The 14,616-nt window shown below is 38.5% G+C and overlaps 1 long non-coding RNA gene across 1 annotated transcript; it reads left to right on the top strand.

Moving 5' to 3' along the window:
- The first annotated feature begins 16 nt into the window (after positions 1-16).
- Positions 17-11,582, top strand: LOC308223976. Its single transcript, XR_013957444.1, has 4 exons — positions 17-756; positions 7,688-7,769; positions 8,716-8,827; positions 10,374-11,582. It is a non-coding gene; the product is annotated as an uncharacterized lncRNA (long non-coding RNA).
- The last annotated feature ends 3,034 nt before the right edge of the window (positions 11,583-14,616 follow it).

The following is a 14,616-nucleotide window of genomic DNA, read 5'->3' as shown; positions in this document are numbered from 1 at the left end:
CCGCTCCGGCCCCTGCTGCAGCACGAGGGAGGGGGAGCGCGGCGGGGGAGGGAATGAGAGAGGAGGGGGCGCGGGAGTGCCGGGCCTGGCGGGGCAGGCAGCCGGGCTGAAGGGTGACGGAGTGGGCATTGAGGCAGCTGTTCGGGCGGATAGAGCGGCTCTGTCATGTCTGCAGTTCCCCCGCCATGTCGGTTACTTTTAAAGCCCCGCTGCCTGGAGTCAGGGAATGGCAGAGGCGAGCAGGGGCTGGCGCCTGGGCTGCCGAGTTAGCCCTTCCCCTCCCCCCCCCCCGAAATGGCTCCTTCTTCCCTGCCAGGCAGAACAACCTGAATTCTCCCTCCTCGCTTTCTGGTGAGGGGCAGGAAGGGGCTGAGTCTGGGCTAGTTAGCGAGGGGGCCGCGGATCAGTGAGGTGAGGGGGAAACATGGTGGCGCTTGACGGCTCCATGCTCGGCCCCAGCCCTCTTAGGCACTGGGCGGATTTGTATGGAAACCGGCACCGCAGTGAAGCGGCCGGCAGGGCAGGCGCTCAGCCCGCCTGGGGCTGCGGAGGCAGCGAGCTGAAGCATACCCGTCTATCTAGAGGCGTGTTGAAGCGGGATGATTCCTATAGGGAGTGAAGGCGTATTTGGAGAGTATTTGCAGGAGACAGGCGGGGTGGTCTTCAGGGCGCTGCTGGAAACGCGGTGCTGTGGTATGCCGCACTTCACAGTATAGCCATGTCCGCGAAAAACAACCTGTCGAGGCTAATGTAAAGGTTAGTGCCGCCCAAAATAAAGCAGTAAGGAAAATTAAATGATCGGTGATTGTGCCCGTTGCTTTCATGCTGCTGTAGAAAAAATATTGATCTTTCTAATGCTCTTCTCGGGTTTTACAATAATCTGTTCATCAATATTTCTTGTGTAGGCAAATAACATAAATTGTAAGCAATAATTTGTGACAACTCTAATGGGTTCATGGGTGTCACTTCTCAAACTTGTTTCCATAGTGATTATGTATGGAGAAATGGAGGCAGTGCTTGAAAAACTCAGCCCTTTACTTGTCTAGAATATTGTAAATTGTCTAGAACCATCTAGAATATCCATAAAGGGTAACTGAAAGACTTAATGTACATCAGCTCTTCCTATGGTAAGCCCCTCCTGGGGCAATATGATCTGTAGCAATAGTGCAACACTTATCAATATCCCAGATAAATTATGTAAATGCAGCTCCTCTGTCAATCCATCGTAATCCTTTCAGGTTTTGTCCACCCATACTGGGTAGAAAATATTGAAGATGCTTCTTGTATTTGCAATTTAGACAGTCAAGCAATAATAACCAGAAGCCTTTTCAAATGAATGATAGCAGTTTGTGTGGACTATTAAACCTCTGGTTGTAAAAGAGAACAGGATGTTCTGAAGAAGGAACAGGAACACAGGTTTGTTCATGAACACGTTTGTGTTTTTTTAAGGTGGCACACTTAGGTTTCCCATTAAAAATTACTTTGGGTCTAAAGAGAAAAAAATAATATTACTGAATATTTGTTTTAATTAAGGGTCTTGAACATTTATTAAGAAAGCTGTGGAATATATATACTTCTTATGATTGGGTCTTAGTATATTTTCAAACCTTGAGTGGAAAAGATTTCTTACCATGGGAATTTCAGGAAGGCAAGCCATCCTTTTCCACGAATTTTAAATGTCTTTTTAAAAAGCATTTGTCATCTTAGAAACAAGCATCTAGTTTATCTTTTCTTGCAAAGAAATTAATGTAATTTCTGATACTTGTGTATCCAAATCACTTTGAAGGTTTGGTTTTGATAAAAGTTTTTAACTAACAAGGCTTTCCTAGCTTTCTTTAAGGATAATTATAGGAGAAACTGCTCCCATTGCTCTAATTTGCTGCAAGTCTTGTTTTACTTAACGAAACTCCATCCCTTAAAAAAAAATAAAATTCAAACCAAACAAAAAATAAATACACAACAACAAAAAAAAAAAACAAACCCAAACAAACACAACAAAGCAAAACCAAACAAAACCCTTCAGCCCCCTCAAAACCCCTTAGAATTATTTTTTTTTTACCATTAGCTTCAATCAAGCGACAATTTTTTAATGGATTTTTATGATAACAGGTAGCTTCTCAGGCAGATGCCAAGATTTCTTTATGCAGACATTAGGCAACTATGAAGGCAAACAGCACTATGTGCCCTGCAGAGCTCCTGACCACTGGCCACTCCTTGAGGAGCTTGAAACTTCCATGTCTCTGAGGATTTTGGTCATCTGTGATTTACCTGATGATAATATATAAGGAAAAGACTGTGACCATATTGGTATCTCCTGCCACATGGTCATGGCAGAGTTCGACAAATCTGATTAGTTGGCCATGTTGTTTGCTCTGGCTCATTATTTTAATGCACTGCTATGGCATCAGACAGTCCTCAGCCAGGTGGCCTCTTGTCAGATGCTCTCTAGTTGCCTTACGTTTTGTGTGACTGGAACTATGAAATTACGTTTCAAGAAACAAATCATGGGTTTCATATGGATGTTCCACATCAAAGGAGAAGAGGAAAGGCATCTGGTGGTTCCTCCAATGAAAATCATTGCCTTGTTTCACAAATGAAAAGAGGAAAGAAATTTTGTTTCATTACCTTCATATAGGCAAAGGGTTGGAAACACTGAATCAGTCCTCTTTTATTTTTGTGAAACAAAGTAGCAGAAATACAGGATTGTTGTCCTAGCGGTGACCCTAACTGTACTACAAGAAAAAGTTTTGACATTTTGCGCTCTTTAAAACACTGTGTACCTGAATACAGTGTTTGAGAGATAGCTTTTCAGATATAGTAGGGTAAAAAACCATTTCATTGGTGAGCTCTTGTCTAATTTGTGTATTTTTAGACTGGTGGTGGCAAAGCTGTGTTTGTGTTCTGAATATGAAGCATCATAGCAGGAGGTATCAAAAGGTCAGATTTTGTCACTAACAAAAATCTTGGGTTGACACTGGGATTTAAAGCCCCCTGGCTTTAAATCTTATTAAGCTTTCTAGAGCAATCTCAGCTGAAAACTTGCTCCTTAAGGACCACGTTCGTGCTATCATCAGGCAGAAGAGATACCAAAAAGACACTAATATGTCTGTGCTACTAAAGATAGGATCCACATTTTTATGTCCATGTAATATACTTCAGTAGATGTCTCCCCAAAAGACAACTGTAGTGACTCATGAGCTCTTTAGTGAGAGTGAACATAATTATATGTTTATTAACAGGGGGTAGCAGATGGACTAGCTGGTTTAGCAGCTGGGTTTCCAGTCATTATTCATGCAGATTGAAGTAAAGAGTGATGTATCTAAAGAAAGCAGTAGGAGCTGACACCTCCTGAAACTGAGCCTCAGTTGAGCATTCCCTGCTCATCAATTTTCTGGCAAAGGCGATGACACAGTTTGCATTAGGAGATCTCAGAAATTTCCTTTTAGAAATCTCATACCATGATTTGAATTTCCTGTGAAACTGTCAGGTACTTCATGGGAAACCTGGAAGATCCCGAGTTTCTCTTCTGCATTTGCAAGTCTGATGCTAGAGTACCTACTGTATATTACTTGTTTGTCACAACTAGCAGGTCAAAGAAAGTAATTGTAAACAAACAGTTTACTCACTGTAGGTCACTTTCATGATGATTTGTTAGTGTTGTTAGCAAGAAGTAGTGTTTTTCAGTTCATCACTCCAAAGCATCTTGCCTAAACAGAAGTATGCTTCCTCAAACGTAGGAGTGGATAAGAAAGATTTTGGAAAACCTCTAGGGGAGAGAGAAAGCAAAAATCCAGGAGTCCCATGCTTGTTATTTAAATGGAGTCACAGGATTTCATTAATGTTATTTTATGCCTGTTTTTTTGGTTGTTTTTTTTTTTTTTTTTTTTTTTTTTTGTTGGTGATCATTCCACTGAAATTATAATCTAAACAAACAAAATAGTAAGAATGTAGAAGATGCAGTGTTTTCAATGCACTGAGAAAGCTTGCTTTGTATTCCTTAGTATCATGGTGCGATTGGAAATCCACATAATGATGACTTAAGGACATTAAGCTACTAGGCTGGTTTTGTCATCCTTTTCTAAAGCTATTTTACAACTTTGTTATGCTCTGATAGATATTGCTACCCTTTATAACATATCAAACTTGTGTTGGAAAATCTCAGTGATGTCTTTGTTGAATGAATTGTAAGTGCATCCAGACACAGAATTTCCTCTCCCAGTTGAAGTTTTGTCTCACTGAATAGTTGTGCGCTAGACCAACAAGGAGCATTTTCAAAAATGTTTAGATGATTTAGGAGCCAAGCACTATAGAAAGCCAGTGGGACTTAAGCTGCTTTAGTTAATTTAATTATCCCACATGTTAAGTCTTTCAAGATATTCAGACTGGCACAGAAGATACAGGGTGGATAGGACCTCTTGCTGACCAGCTGATTCATTTGTCTGAAATGTATGCATGGTGGTTTGTGGCTTGTGCTTCCTAATTGCTTTGAGCGCAAGTCTCCAAGGAGTGTTCCTGCTGAAGTTTTGCATAGTTTTGTTTCTTGGCTCAAGTTCTCTCATTTTAAGTAAGATTTATTTTTCTTGATGATATTCATTTGTTAATCTATGTAAGATTAATTTACTTGCTTAAAAAAAAAACGAACAACCAAACAACAAAGTTGGGAGAATTCTGTATTTATGGTTACTCATCCATTAATTCATCTCCTCTTAGAGTCTGAAGCTTTAATTCAGAGTTGTTGTGACCTTAGCGCCTTCAGAGTTCTGAAGTTATTATTCTGGAATAATGAAGTTTTCGATGAATTTAACCAAGATGGTTTGGTTTTTATACAGTGGGAAAGTTCTTGTAACCTGCTGCTGAGAGGAAGTAGCAGAAACGTTCTGGGGCCTCAGAGAAGCATGGTATTCTCAACCCTGTCTCAAAGGTTCAAAAATCTAAAGAACTAAGGGAAGTTAAATACTTATTTTTATAATAGGTACATACGGTTTCATCCTCTGGCCTTTGGACTTGTAACATTTCCCATTTACTTCAGGTTTGAAGAGACCTCAAAGATCATCTAGTTCCAACCCCTGCCATGGGCAGGAACACCTTTCACTAGACCGGGTTGCTCAAAGCCCTGTCCAGCCTTGGACACTGCCAGGGATGAGGCAGCCACAGCTTTTCTGGGCAACTTGTTCCAGCGCCTCACCACCATCACAGTGAAGAGTCTACTCTTTCAGATTAAAGCCATTCCCCCTTGTCCTTTCTTAGGAGAAATATGTAAATTACTGTTAATTCCTTAAATAAGTATGAAAGTAAGAAAACTATCATATGGGATCACTTATGGTGGTCTTGTAATTTTAGTAACTCTTCTGGTAATAAGAACGTTGGCACAATAAAATCCCAAACCAAATATTTGAAATGGAAATGTACTTTTCTTTCACTGATTTTCTTAGTCATTCACTCCTCTCCATGTTATAGTTTTAGGTCTCGAATGTTCTCCTTGATTGAGTGATTAGATTCTTTCTTGCAGTTTTTGAGGCTAGTAGTCAGGCCCAAGACATGGAGTCAGCTTAGCTCTGTTCTCTGTTTTGTTACAGACTCCCAGTGTGACCGCAGACATGTAATTGTAGCACTAAAATTGAGCAGATGACATTAGAGACTCACCATTGCCTTTTATTGGAATGAGAGCTCTTTCTGCACTCCAGTTTTCTCCTCTGTAAAACAGGGATGATAGTATTTACCTTGGAGGTTGTGTGGTCAAAAGCTTGAAAAACTTGGAGATCATTAATGGTAGGAGGCTTAACAATCTTTGATAGAAGTTTCATGTGTACTTTCAAGGTAGTTTGTTCCTTCATTACAAAAGTAAAGAAAGCTTGAGAGATTAAGCAGGTGTCAGCTGCTGATAACATCCTGGCAGAGCACTGTGGTTGCATTCATTTTTTAAGTCAATTGGAAGACTTCCGTGCCACCATGAAATAGTACATGTTGTGTATTGCTGTTTAACAGTCTGCAAAGAACATTTTTTCCAATTTGGAGAGAAAGGTAAATATAAGCTTATGTATTCTTTTGAGGAAAACATGTTTCCTTCTCATACTGGTTAATTGTCTATGTAAAGTTATTTATGCTGATGGTTAATCAATTTAGAATCCACTGACAAAGCCTGAGCTTTTTAATTGCTGAGCTTCAATTGTTTAATTTTTGAAACAGCCACTACAGGCAGGCCGATTCTCTGGATTTAATTTTGAGCACCTTTCTTCATTGATAAAAAAGTTGAATGTTATGTTACTAGTAGGAGGAACTAATGCGTGTGAACCAAGCCCAAAATGAAAACACCACCAGGGCCAAGCAGTTCATTGATTTTACAGGAATATATTCACAGGGCCAGAGTTTGTGGTAAAAAAATAACAGTCTCTAATGTGTGGTGTAGATATGCTTACCATGATAGATGCGCTATGTCCTGACTGATGAGACCAAGTCATACAACTCTGTTGTGTGTAAATTGCATGTAAATTGCACTTTTAGACATCAGAGCAAACACTCAGTGCTCTTCAGGGTATGCATACAGTGCTGTGAGTTCTGACGGCCCATTTCAGATTAGAAACAACAAAATGCCTAGGTTGTATCAACTGATACAGAATTGCACAGAAAGCTTTGGCATGAGTGTCTTACAGGCCTTTATCGTTAGAATATTTAAAATATGTTCTTCCCTGAACAGCAGGAGTAAGATATCATAAAAATTACTTCATTGTTCTTTAACAGAAGCTCTTTCTGTCTGTATTCAGCCTTGTGTGTTAAATAAAGTCTCTTCGTCCTTTTCTAGCAGAGCATTTTAACCTCCAAAACAGTATTTTGCAGTTTATAGAGCTCATTGCAACATTTAAATGTTAACACTAAAGAGAAATACTTTGTCATTAATAAAATGAGCTGTATAGTACAAAGTAGTGTCTCAAGGGAAATCTTAATTTCTACAAACTGCAGGTTTTCTACTAAGCTTTACTTTTTGAAAGAAAATAGAGACTGTTCATTTCTGCACGTAACTATAGCTCAGATTCCCTGAGGTTTGTTTCTGTCACTGATACTGGCTTAATATGAAACTAGTGACAACTAGTTTCAGTTTTGTGCCCTTGTTTCACCTGCCTGTAAGATGGAAATTACAATATCCCCTCTTTGAAGCGTATCTTAGATTATAAACTGTTTAAGGCTGGGACTGGTTGCATGATGTGCTGCACTTCAGACTACAAAGCAGCCAGTACTGGGTGTGAAGCTGAGGTTCTACCTGGGTTAAAATTTAAAAAATTCATCAAGAGAAACATTGCAACTTGTTTAATCATATGGGTTTTTTTGGTTTGTTAATCCTTCTGAGATTTTTTGGGATGAAAAATATAACAAGGCTTTTCTCTTTAGGTGTTGTAGTCACTTGTTATTGTTATGATTGGGTCAGGAATATGTGCCTAAGAAGCTTAAGCTGCCCAATGGCCTGCTAAGGAACTGTCTTGTAGCTGTTCTGTTCTGCTATTTGGGGTTTCTTTTTAGTGTTATAAAGCCTCTGCAAGACAGTCCTTAGTCCCAATTGTTAGCACTTTATCCCAGAATGCTATTATATATTATTTTGTGTGCTAATATACTATACTACCAAATGAGACAAAAATAAATATATAAGTTGCAGGATAGTTGGGAATTAATTCTTTTCATCTCTGGTTACTTCCAGGAACAGCTACCCACATTTTCCTGAGGTCCAATGACACAAACAAGTGTGGACATGCACTGATGGAAGCACACACAGGATACAGGTAATCACATTTTAGCCAGGAGTAACTGTGGCATTGCTTGTGCTAATCTAGGGCATGCACTTTAACATGCCATGTCACAGCAATTGGCAGTGGCCAGAAACCTTTGTTCTTTACACAGCAGGAGACAGAAATGAGAGTTCATGCTGGATTTCAGAATATATTGGTTCATTTATTTCATGCATGTATTGAAAAGTGACTAGATCATAATTTACTGGCTTTTTTTAAAAAATAAATAAATAAAGAACAAATATATGCCTCTATTCAAAGCAGTTTTATCTTGTGCTAGGTACTTTAAAAGCTTCTGGTAATAATTGTTTCTCAGTCTTAAGGAGTGGTTTATTTGCTATCATTTTCAACATTTATTTGTGACTCATTCTTCTAATTAATTTAAAAGTAGCAAAGTCAGAAAAATGCTAATTGCTAAGCAGGCAGATACTACAGTACTCGGTAACAACCCAGTTACCGATATTTTTATTTTGCTTGCCTTTTGTCCTCTGTAGTTTGTGTTACCATTTTTAAATATATTTTGATATACACTTTTCTATGGGTTATGAGACTACAAGATCTTGTATGACTTTATTCCTTTTATTTCAGTAGGAATATAACAAACAAACCACTGATTTAATCTATATGTCAATAACAAATAAAGACTCAGTCAAGTTTCAGGACTTAATTTGGATGTGATATTTTGTGTATCTTAAACTCAGACTTTTTTTTTTTCTTTTTTCCACATTTCTGTCCATGAAAACTGAGTTACCACAAGTATGATTTTCAGTTTATTACCCAAAAGGAGTTCTCTGATCTCCTTTACTGTTCATTTACATTGCAAACATTCAGCTCTTCTGGGAATACAAGTTTGTACCCCCAGGAGCACACTGGAATTATGTTTGTTAATTTACATCACATCAGAATTGTCTTTGCTGATTTACTGTGTATCTTTATGCAGAAGGAAAGAGAGAAGAGTGAGAACCATAAAGACTGCTGCCTTAGAGCTGCTGTTGCCATAGAGTTGCTAACGAGGAAAAAAACTGCAGCATGGATTTCTTCTGCTCTTGAAGGTAAGATGAGGGCACAGCAAAGACTGTAGGAGGGGGAGGGGAGGCAGAGGGAGGGAGAAGAGGAAGAAAGTCTGCGTCCTTGCTGTCTAAAAAAGGAAATTCAGTGTCAGTGTTCATGAGCAGAACTGCTGGTGCAGAAGAGCAAAGCTATCTCAGTTGTTTAGAGCAGCAAGAATGATGAGCAAGCAAGCGCACTCCCTTGCTTTTTCCTCCCTTGCAGGAGGAAATACTGCGAAGAAAGCAGGGAGAATAGGAGTGACTTTATCGTTTAGAAAATACTGCTGCTTCCAGATAGCTGCTTATAGGTACTGCTTTGGCATTAATATTGTTACCCTGGGTAAAGACAGCTGTGAAAAAACTCAGTAGGTAGATAAGCAAGAAGAGAAAGTGGCAGTAAAAAAATTCAGCATAATCTTCAGCTGATTAATTCTGTCTGTATTAAAGAGTGTCTGTATTAAAATGTGTGATACTACTATTTTGATATTGCTTCACCATCTGATTGCTGTATTATTGTGTGTGTTTGGATAGAACAGCCCTTCCTTACAATTTCTTTCTTTTTTGCACTTTATGGCCATTTATCAAATGGTGTTTGACTGTTTCTCCTGGAATCTATTTGAAGACTGGGTCAGAGTAAATTTCTTATATAGCAGCCTGTTAGTTGGATCAACAACCAGCAGTTCAGGGTGTAAATAAATAAAAGCATATTAAGGATTCAGAATTTTTCTTAGCATTATAGTTTCTCACTGTGGAATTGCTATTCTTTGAGATTATAGCACTTAGCTCATACATGCCATTTCCCAGTTATGGGAAATCTCACCATGTGAGGTATATTGATCATTGTTGCCATTTCAAAGGTATGTCATAAGGAATTTGATGTGTAAAGTGTGTTTTTTCTAGTCAGACTCATTTTGTGATTCAGACTAACGTAGTCAGACCCATTAGCTGCAGACAGTTTTTTCAACGGTCTTCAGAACCATTCTTTTTATTTATTAAAGTCCCCAGTGCTGTCAGTGGTTGTTGACATCCATTAAGATTTGCATGGGTCCCTTGAGCCAGCACACATGGCAATCAATCCATGACTGAAACCCTTGCAATACAAGTGGTTGTGATTTAGTTCAGTATCAGCAAGGGGTTTAGTTATCTGCTCCAAACAATTGTTAGCATCCTGCTGGAGTGAATAATTGTGTTAGGACTGAGTTCCACAGAACATTAGGCACTACATTTCAGAATAGATTACTGAATTTCTGGATCAAACCCATTTGGGTTCTTCTGAGATCTAAGGGGATTATTCAAACAAATATGACTGTATAATAAACACCTTTTTGTACAGTAACTGTTCAAGAAGGAATGGATAGTCCCTATGCAGACTAAAATTTAGTTGCTTTAGATAAAGATTTAGTGGAAGGTTAGTGTTAGATCAATTTAGTGTAATTCTTCGTTGACAAAAACAGGTAGCCAGAAACACAATATAGCTAATTGACAGGTTATTGTTTTGCAAATAGTATGTATATTCACTGGTTCCAGTTGATGGTGCTAATATTTACAGTGGAAAAGAGAAGAGCTACAGCAGCACTGATACGGAAATGTCTTGGTTGATTGTGTCCAGTGTGTGAAGTGAAGCACAGATGCATAACCTTCATGTTGACACTATTCCTATGCTAGACTGCCAGGAACAATCAACAGATCTACCAACTTCAGAGAAAGTTTCAGAGGCATCTCTTATGATGAAAGAGACATGGTTTACGGTAAAAAAAGTAACTTATTTGGAAGCTAAACAAAGCAGAAGAGTTGTTTATAAATCTGCTCATCTGTCCATAAATTTGTGCTGAACGCTGAAGAAAGAGGCAATCTTACAGCTTATGCTTGTTTTCCCGTCTTCTTCCATCTAGTTTATATTGTGGGAATGGTCAAGAGAGTAAGGAAGTATGGCAAAACATCACCCAGAACACTGTAATCTCTACATTTGGGCCAGGAATAAAGCTGTTAAGCCACTGGTGTTGTTGTGGTTAATGCCAGGACCCACACTGATTCCCCAAACTTCCCAAAATATGAGAGTGTACTGATGGGTGATACTGCGCATAATTACTTTTTTCAGCTTGTAAGGAGGTGTTGCACTGCTCAGTGTCTGTCTCAGTCACTTCCAAGTAGCATCAGTTTTCTACATTGTCGGCTTTTTGTGAATGCTCTAAGGCCTGATTTTTAGAAATGCTGAATACCTGCAATGCTGTTAAAAGTTAATGAGAGTACAGGCTTCTCAGCATAATTGTAAATCAGGCCTCAGCACTCAAACAAGAGCTTTTAGTTTAACAGTTACAAGACTGCTTAAATGATAGTCTGAATTCTAGATACTTTATGGAACTGATTTTTTTTTTTGTTTGTTTTTTACAAAACATATTGCCAATATTTTCTTGATTCCAGGGAAGCTGAGCTGTGACCCATTATATCCCTTGATTTTTATTAATTTTGTTAGCATTATGACTCTTTTACTTAATACACAGCTAGTAGAACAGCAGGCACATATGAATGAAGAGAATTCAGCTATAATAGATTTAATTCTCTGTGATGCTTTATGGCATTAATCTTTTTTCTATTGGATTGAATGGCAAGAAATTCTGCTGTCATGCTTAAGGGTTAGAATAAAAGATTAAAACAACATTCCTTTATTGTTTAAATTTCTTTACATGCACCTGATGGATTTTTCAATGTACTGAACTATAGTGTCTTGGGCACGTAAGTCAATCTTTCTTTAAACATGCTATAGCTCCCCATTTTGTTGGTGAGCATTACGTTCACCCCTTGAAATTAACAATTGTCCATTCTTGTCCTCAACTGTTTGAGTTTTTTATAGTAATCTAACTTTCAGTTAAAAATTCATTTTCCCTTGATAAAAGGTACATCCTCATTCATCCTCTGCCTTAATCAGTTTTGCCTGTTCACTCCCTTGTTTTTTGTTCACATAGTTGTATTTTCATTTCAAGCCAGGAGATCTGTCAGGGCTTCTGTAATAAGTATATCCAGTGGAAGATGGAGAGTCATCCACTGAATTCATACAGTGACTTCTCATAAAAGATATTTTGGGTTCAGGCTCTTCAGTTTTACAACAAATATACTTCTTTGGCATTACTCTGGATTCTGTGGGGAATTCTGGTTCTCTGTGACTCACTTTGAGTTAAAACAGCAAGGGAAATACTTTGCTTTGTGAAACCAGTAGTTCAATGCCTGATCTTCAACCCACAGACCAGCACAATCAGTATTCATGGCGGAAGAGAAAAGAATCGCTAACAGTTTATAATCCATGTTACTTCATACTGGTAGGAGTTACTTCTTTGGAACTTACATTTAGGTTTTCATTGAGCAGCAGATTGAAAACAGTTCAATAACAGCAGTAATACTAGCATTCATTGTAGCAAGATGCCTTACCCAATTAGGAAAGCCTTCACTCTTTCCTTCTTAAAGCAACCTTCTTATTTTAGAGTGCTGTAGAACCACTGCATTATTAATTATATTATACCAATTTAACTTCTCTTAAAGCTTTATTAAAACTGTGGAAGCTGAATTACACTAATGGAGCCATGTAAACACGGCAGAATTAGGAGTCATAGAATCATAGAATCATAGAATAGTTAGAGTTGGAAAGGACCTTGAGATCATCTAGTTCCAACCCCCCTTCCATGGGCAGGGACACCCCACACTAAACCATGCCACCCAAGGCCTCATCCAACCTGGCCTTGAACACCGCCAAGGATGGAGCATTCACAACCTCCCTGGGCAACCCATTCCAGTGCCTCACCACCCTCTCAGTAAAGAATTTCTTCCTTGTATCCAATCTAAACTTCCCCTGTTTAAGTTTGAACCCGTTACCCCTTGTCCTGTCACTACAGTCCCTGATGAAGAGTCCCTCCCCAGCATCCTTGTAGGCCCCCTTCAGATACTGGAAGGCTGCTAGTCAAGTGTGAGTAGCTAGTCACAGAATTGAAAACATCTATCCCACTGTTGTGGTTTGTTTTTTTTTTTTTTTGATATCTGAGGAACTTGTACACTGAATTTGGTGCAGCTCTGTCCATATGACAATAGCCAGGCAGTGTTATCATTTCTAATTCTCTAGGCAATTAGACCCATTTTATCCTCAGGTCTGATATTTCTAAATTAGGAGTAATTAGCTTGCTGGCTGAGAGACCTGAGAAAACAAGGGAAGAAATTGTTTCTTACATCAGATCAAATGCCAGTGTTCTCCACATTTTCTGTTGTCAGGTGCTTGCACATCTCTCTCCCTTGGCTAGTTACACTGTGTGAACACAGCATTACAGGATGGTCAGAATTGCCAAGTATGATTAAAAGGTCATGTCTGAACTATAGCAAAAATCCAGTAGGCCTTCAATAATAAAGATGAAGAATTTTTTATACGTCAGTTAAAATAGGTATTTTTATCTCATTGTCACAGATGGAATGGACAAGGGAGAGCACCTTAAATCCAGGTCGCTGCAGAATGGCCATCAGGTGGCTCTGCATCTCAGCAGTATGATCAACAGAGGTTTAATTCAGACATATTTTCATACCCCAGCCTCTTAGTTCCGATTATCTGTATCAGAAGGATTCAATATTTCTGCTGCAGGACTGGCTATTATTGTTTATATTCATGAATTTACACTTACAGCATTATTTCTATACGTTGCCCATAATAAGTAACTGGCAATTTTTTTAATGCTCTATTGCGAGAGCTTAATATATAAGAGATTGCACAGACGTGGTGGTTTTATCTATAGTGTTACTGGCCCAGAAGAAACGCCGAGTGTTAAACCTGCTAAACCTTTCCTGGCAATCACAAACCCCTAATTGTGCCTAAAACCTTGTGGCAAAAATTCTGCCATCTGCGGGCCAAGGATGAAAGTAGTTGTTAAGCAGCGGGGTGCACTGCAGCGCTACAGCGCTGTTCCTCCGGTAGGAGAAGCTGGTTTTCGTGCAGAGCTCCTCAGCAGCAGATCTCAAATAGGCCTGGTCAGTAGCTTTCTGATAGTATATTTTTAACAGAAAGCGTTGGTTTGTTATAATTAAAACTTTCTGTGGGAACACATCAATGAGAAATTGAAATGTTCCATTCTAAAAATACCAGAATATTCTGTTCCAATTTTTTAGTCTGTAGCCTTTGATTTTTATTCCAAAAGGATTAAAAAAAAAATTTTTTTTTTTACATTATAAAACCAAGAAGTCAAAATTGAAATCGTCATCTTTGTATTAAACATTAATGAATCCTCATATCATAACTATAGCACATTGTAAATTCCAGGCAGTCAAGAATTTAGGGGTCTTGGCTCTTATTACCCTGCTCTGACCACTCAGTTCATGTCTCGCTACTTGTGGTCATGTATGTATGCTGAGTGGGGAGAATATGTCAAGAGTGTGACTATCTTTTCATTCAGATGAGGGGGATCAAAGATGGGAAGAAATCTTGTTTTTCTCATCTTTGCATCTTTGCTTCTTTTATTGTAATTTTGCGTTAATCACTTAAATTACTACAGTAATTTAAAGAAAAACTGTTTTGAGCTTATACTCAAAATAATACACAGTTAAAGCCATAATCATAGCAGTCAATATTCAGAAAAAAAAAAAAAGAATCAAACAACTAGAGATAACTCTCAAGGCTTTCCTTTGCCTAGGTTTGTAAGTTTAGTACTTGTCATGTGCTAAAAAGAAAAGATTGACTTTGCGTTTTATCCTGCAAGGAAAGGAAAGAAAAAGAATGAAAGAAAAAAATGCAGGATTTGATTAGTCATAGATCCAGGAGTTATTTG

Source organism: Psittacula echo, assembly GCF_963264785.1.
Source record: "Psittacula echo genome assembly, chromosome: 7".
NCBI classification, from domain to species: Eukaryota; Metazoa; Chordata; class Aves; order Psittaciformes; family Psittacidae; genus Psittacula; species Psittacula echo.
Note: the sequence above shows the minus strand (reverse complement) of the source record. Positions and strands in the feature narration are given on the sequence as shown.